Source organism: Drosophila persimilis, unplaced genomic scaffold (genome assembly GCF_003286085.1).
Source record: "Drosophila persimilis strain 14011-0111.01,24,50 unplaced genomic scaffold, DperRS2 tig00000766-arrow-arrow-pilon, whole genome shotgun sequence".
Lineage (NCBI taxonomy): Eukaryota > Metazoa > Arthropoda > Insecta > Diptera > Drosophilidae > Drosophila > Drosophila persimilis.
The window spans coordinates 36,495-42,916 of record NW_020825350.1 but is presented as its reverse complement, the minus strand read 5'-3'; the positions used below and the strand labels follow the sequence as shown (position 1 = coordinate 42,916).

At 50.6% G+C, this 6,422-nt stretch overlaps 1 pseudogene; it reads left to right on the top strand.

Annotated features, from left to right (window-relative positions):
* The first annotated feature begins 1,364 nt into the window (after positions 1-1,364).
* Positions 1,365-1,481, top strand: LOC6603821 (annotated as a pseudogene).
* Positions 1,482-6,422: the final 4,941 nt, after the last annotated feature.

Sequence of the window (6,422 nt, the reverse complement as noted above, 5' to 3'; positions counted from 1 at the left end):
GGTGCGAGCGACAAAAGCTCATCCATACGCTCAATGCATTGAACGCTCTCTCTATCATAGGATCGTACATGCACGAGGCCGCGCCGAGTAAAGACAGCTGCAAGAATTTTGTGCTTCTTCATTCGCATGGCCTCTTTGAATATTATCAAAGACTATACAATACTGTATAGTCTTTGATATTATATAGTTCTCTCTTAAAAGCTGCTCGTTGACGTAGACAGCAGCTTCTGAGTCGAAACCAAAGAACTGTAAGCTCAGTTGTCTCTTACTCTCGCGGCGGTAAATCCCAATCTTACTGAGGAGATTGATCTTCTCGCGGACGTTTTCCATTTTAACAATTATAACGGGATCGACATTTGAGTGTTGTGTTTGTCTGGCCCTGAATACGTCTCGGATTCTTGGTGGTGGGGTCAACTGTAGATTGAAGCAGAGCTTGTTGAAGAGAGCTCTCACATTTTCTCCCTCCACAAAGGGAAAGCCGTGGATTCGCAGCTCGTTGCCATGTGTTCGGCTGCCAATCTCGCTTCGATGCCACCCACTCTCCCACCCAGTGTGCGAAGATCAGCCACTTCCCGGTCCAGCCGCTCAACCCGTTCATCCAGCCGATCCCTCTGGGAGCGGAGATCAACCACTTCCCGCTCCAAATCGATGACTCTGGCACCCATCTGTTTTACCTCACCAGCGATTGAATCCAAGCGCTCCATGAGACTGCTGAGGATGCGCTGCTCTGCTTTTCGGACATGGGACGCAATTTGGTTGGTCTGCTCCTGGAAACGGTCTTTGAGCATCTCCAGCAATTGAGGCGAGAGGGCGTCGGAGAGGCGCTCACTCGCTGTCCCAGCATTGTTGCGGGTGCGCTTTGTTGGCGGTGCAGTAGATGATGACATTTTTGTATGTCTGTGTGTATGCTTTTCACGTCTCTTTTGTGATTTGGTTTGTTTTTGTGCAGTTTAGGTATCTCGCGTATAAGTGTTTATGTTTCTGTGTAAATGTGAGTGTGCTGCTGTTCGAAGATTATGTTCGATGCTTGATTTGAGTTGTAAACACTAACAAAATCGAAGAGCACAGTGTTTGTTTGCCAAATAAATAAAAAGCTTTTTTTCACTTTAATATGTTTATTATTTGCGGCTTCAAGTCTGCCACAGGGAGGTTTAGTGTCTATTTGGTGATATCAGACGAAATTCCCTTTTTTTAGACAATTATTCGCTTGTTAATAACAATTTGATGCGGAGTGAATAAAGACGCGTCCGTTCGCTTTTGCAAAGTTCATGTGAATGTTTGAACTAAAAACTCATCCTATTGTTAGTTTTGGTCAGACGAAGGCAGAACACAAAGGAAAACCAACGTGCAGCTCCCAGGCTTTCGCTGAATACTACTACGCTGAATACATCGGCTCTCGTCCGATCACCGAAATTAAGCAGCGTCGGGCGCGGTTAGTACTTAGATGGGGGACCGCTTGGGAACACCGCGTGTTGTTGGCTTCGTCACCAACTTTTTGCCTTTTGCCGTATTTTCGTTTCGTTTTTCTTTTTTCGTTTTTATTTTCCTTCAATTATATTTTGACCAAGGGACATAGGTTAGGTTAGGTTAACCCGGACGGCCCTCAGCGGGGCCACGCATAGGCCAATATGGCCCTTAGTTATCTGGATGGGGGGGTGTATGAACCGTCGCGGGAGTGTTAATGTGGTTTTAAAAGTCCCCGAGAATCGAGGTGTTTTTAGCATAGGCCAGCAATTCCTGTGGGGTCCTTTTGGAGGCATCTTCCAGTGATGCCAACACTGGGGCACCCAGGTATCTCCTCCTTGCCCTTGAGAGAGCCGGACAGTTGCAGATGAGATGTTCCAGGGTTTCGAATGCTAGGTGATGCCTAGCATTGCTGCATGTGCAGCAGCCAGACAGTGACCTGTTAGTATTTCCACTATCAGTCTACAGTCCTTTCGTGGTAGGTGCAGTAAGTAGTGGCAAAGTTTCTCGTTGCGCTCCTTGCACATTATCTTCGAGGTTCTGCAGGTGGTGGTACTCCTCCACCTGCTATCAGTCTGTGCTCTAGCCTGCTTCTCTAGATCGCCTTGCAGCGTTCTGAGGGAGACAGGCACGTTCTCGGTTCTCCTATTCTCCAGCCCGACGCCTTCCTTAGCTAGTACGTCCGCCGCTTCGTTTCCTTCGATGCCCTGGTGGCTGGGAACCCAATAGATCCGCACTGTCTTTGTCGTGCTTTGGATGTCTAATGCCTCCCTGCTCGCCAAGACACTTCTGGAACTGACCGCGGACGACTGCATGGATCTTATCGCCGCTTGGCTGTCGACGAATAGGTTGACCGCATCGTGTGCTCGTTCTGTTAGGAGAGCGACCTCCGCTGCCTTCCCGATGGCAAAAACTTCTGCCTGGAATATGCTGCATTGGTCCGGTAGCTTATACGACAGCCTTATCTCAGGGTCTGTACAGTATAGGCCCGTTCCTACTCCTCCTTCCATCTTGGAGCCGTCTGTGTATATATTGAGGTGCTCAGTTTGGTCCCTTCCAATTAAAGTCTTCAGGTCCCAAAGATGTGGTTGTTTTGACGTCAAGGCAAGTTTGGGGGGTCATGTAGTCAGTTGATCTGGTCATTTCCCTGCCGATTGAACTATGCCCGTATCCTTGTGGCGATAGATTTCCTGATGCTATGAGGCGTTGTGCTGCCTTTCCCGCAATCAGGCGAGCGTGAATGTCCAGGGGGTCGATTCCGAGTACAGTTTCGAGTGCTTTTGTTGGGGTTGACCTCAGCGCCCCTGTAATACAGAGCAGAGCCTGTCGCTGAGTCTTTTCCATAAGCTTATGGTATGTCTTCTTTTCAGTAGCCTGCCACCACACTAAGGCTCCATACAGCAGAGTTGGTCGCACCACCGAGATGTAGATCCAGTGCATTAGAGCAGGTGACAGGCCCCATGTGCTGCTGAGCATCTTCTTGGATGCATAAAGCGCAATGGTAGCCTTCTTCACCCTTTCCACTACATTGGGCCTTCATGCCAGCTTGCTGTCCAGTACTGTGCCTAGGTATTTCACCTGTGATTTTGGGGTCAGCCTAGTTTGGTCAATTTTCGGGGGGGTCCATATCGGTAACTTGTACCTCTTGGTAAAGAGGATGAGGTCCGTCTTGTCCGCGTTGATACTGAGTCCTACCTCTTCCGCCCACTCACGTATCTCCCTGAGTGTACGTTCCATTAAGGAGCTGAGGGTCGATGGACATACACCCGTAATAAGTATGCTTATGTCGTCTGCATAAGCTGTTATCTTTGGGGCCTTCCTTTCAAATCTCTTGATGAGGTCGTCGACCATTCCACAGTAGTGGCGACAGGACTCCACCCTGAGGTGTGCCTCTGTGTGCCCCCTTTACCATGGAAGCAGTGCCCCACTCCGATTGCACCCGTCTTGCACTTAGGAGGTTTTTGATCCAGACGTTGATTGCAGGGTGTATGTTATTCGCTTCTAGGCGACTTGTTATTGCGGTTGTGGCCACATTGTTGAAGCTCCTGAGATGTCCACAAATGCTCCCAAAGCATACTTTTTGTTGTGAAGGGCGCTCTCGATGGTGGCTACTAGCGAGTGTAGTGCCGTCTCCACTGATTTCCCTTTAGTGTAGGCGTGTTGGTTTGTTGACATCAGTCCCTCTACCTCATTCCTGATGTGCAAATCCACCAGCTTTTCTAGTGTTTTTAGTATAAAGGAGGTAAGGCTTATCGGTCTGTAATCCTTGGGACTCACGTGGCTGCACTTTCCTGCCTTAGGGAGGAAGACAACTCTCGAGGTTCTCCATTGGATGGGGATATAGCCCGTACTTAGGCATGCTGAGTATATTGCGAGGAGCCATGGGGTAATAACCTCTTTGGTCAACTGCATCATGGCTGGGAATATCCCGTACAGTCCTGGTGCTTTTATGCCCGCGAAGGAGTCTATGGCCCAGTGGATTCTCTTAGTGGTTAACAGACCTATTGGGGGGTGCTGTTCCTCGGTTGCTAGGTCCTGATGCTCCTTGGCGTCAGTGACCTCGGTGCATCCAGGGAAGTGCGCCTCCATTAGTGCTGTTAGGGCTTCTTTACTGCCCTCTGTCCACTGTCCGTTGTCTAGTTTTAGTTGGCTCTGTACTGTGGGCTGCTTTGAAAGCAGCTTCCGAAGCCTAGCGGTTTCGGGCACTTTCTCGATGTTGGAGCAGAAGTTTCTCCACGAGTTCCTTTGTGCCTTACGTATTTCCTTCTTGTAGCTCCTAAGTAGGATTTTATATTCCTCATTGACAATCTCTTCGTTCGCTTGTTTGGCGATCTTGAAGAATTCCTTGAGGTTGTTCCTTTGGAGAGAGAGATCTCGGTTCCACTAGAGTGGCTTGGACCTCCTCTTCGTTCTCGATGGTTTGCACGATGCATGGTAGGCGTTCAGTAGCTCGTTGGATAGGGTCTTTAGGGACTTCTCTATATCCTCCGCGGATTTCACTGAGCCCGGATTCGCGAGCTTCGAAGTAACTGTCTTTTTAAACTTTGCCCAGTTTGTGTTCCGGGGGTTTCTATAGACTGTTGTCTTCGAAGGGTGTTTGAATTCGCACTTGAACTGAATGTACTTATGGTCTGAGAAGGATATATATATATAGATTAGTTGCTAGTATAAAGTCTAAGAGTGACTCACCTCTGTCATTGATGTCGGTGCTTCCCCACACATTGTGGTGGGCATTGGCGTCCGTTCCGATGACGAGTTGATAGTTTTTGGTGCCGGTTTCTGTCACCAGGCTCCTGAGTTCGTCGGGTGGTGCGGGTCTGTCGTGAGCCATGTAGCAGGAAGCTACCAGAAGGCGCTTTTCCTCACTTTCCAGCATCACAACCGTCAGGTCCTCCGTGCCGTAATGAGACATAAGGTAAGCATGGATTCCCTTTCGTACGAGTACGACGGTTCTGTTCCTGCTTACCGATGTTGAGTAGAACAGGTTATGATTTGAGGACTTTAGTCCGGCCACTGAATTGCCTGTCGCAATCCAGTGCTCCTGGACTAGAGCTATGTCGGCGAGCCCTTGCTCCATGGCGATGAGGAGCTCCGCCGACGCTACCTTGCTTTTATGCAAGTTGAGCTGCAGCACACTCAGCATGGGTGGCTGGCTCACTTGCACCTGACGGGTTGACTACCAGCGTCAGGTCACCGTCTTCCTCTTCTTCGTCTTCAAGCGCAAGACCCTGGGCGGCCTCCACGATGGACTCGAGACCTAGGTCCTTTTCCACCTCGCCTGCCTGCAGGGTATGCGCGTCCTTCTCCTCAGGGTGGCGCTTTTTGAGGCGCAGGTAGACGCTACCCATGCCCCACGCCATCTTCCCGAACTTGGGGTATAGCAGATCCTCTGCTTCCTTGTTTATTTGGAGGATCACACATTGGCCCCCCTCGTTGGGTAGGGGGCTACCAATGTGTAGGATCCTCCAATCGGCCGTCGGCACGTCCGCGTTTTGCCGCTGAAGGAGCTTCAGCGCTCGGTCCCCCTGGATTGTGATGGGGAAGAGTACCTTCGCTTTAGGCTTGGGCCCGCGTTGCCGCTTGCTCGCTGGAGTGTCCTTAATGGCACTCTCACTCGAGCGTTGCCTCTTGGTGGCCATCATCTCCTCCACCTTATTGGCATATTCGCCATTCGACGCCCTCATCTGTGGCATCTGAGCATAGTGTAGCCGACCCTCCTCTACTCTCTGCTCGGCCCAGGCTAGCTTGACCTTCTCCTCCTGGGAGATGTCTGCTTTGCCTTGCAGTCGGCTTTTTATGTTGAGGACCGCTTTGTATTGCGCTTTGGCCTTCATCCCCTCCTTGGAACGCTTCGGCCCTTCCCTACGCAGGGAGCTGGTGCCTGGTCCCGGCGAGCGGAGAAGGCTCTCTTCATCCGTCCTGCTTAGAGAGAGCACGCTCTCCAGATCCGTGTCTGTATCGACTACGGCATCTGTGCGGCTCAACTTGCAGGCCACGGAGTGAGTTGTTTTTGTTGTTGTTGTTGTGGCAGTAGCTTTACAACTGACCTGGCCTGCTCCCGCCTAGTCTGAGGTGTGACCGCTGGCGACACGCAGAGAGAACTGCTCCTCCCCGTGCCCGCCGGTGGTAGCAGTCACGATTTCCACCGACGTTTGGGTTGACATCCCAACCCGTGCTTGCTCCTTCTTCGACATTACCCCGGACAGAGCAAGCGACAGTGCATTACCCTTGTCCGGGGTAATGCAGTGTCCATTGCCCAGCCGGCACCCTCGTGGAGGGTTCAGCTAGAGGATTTTCGCCAGCCAAGGGACATGGATACAATTAAAATTTATATTACTATTGGCGCAGAAAAGCCACGGATGTTTTATACTTTTTAAGATTATTGTTTCGCTTTATTTTCTCCAACCTCTCCGTCTTGTCGATCAGCCAAAAGTGCCCTGAACCCAGCTCCGATCTCT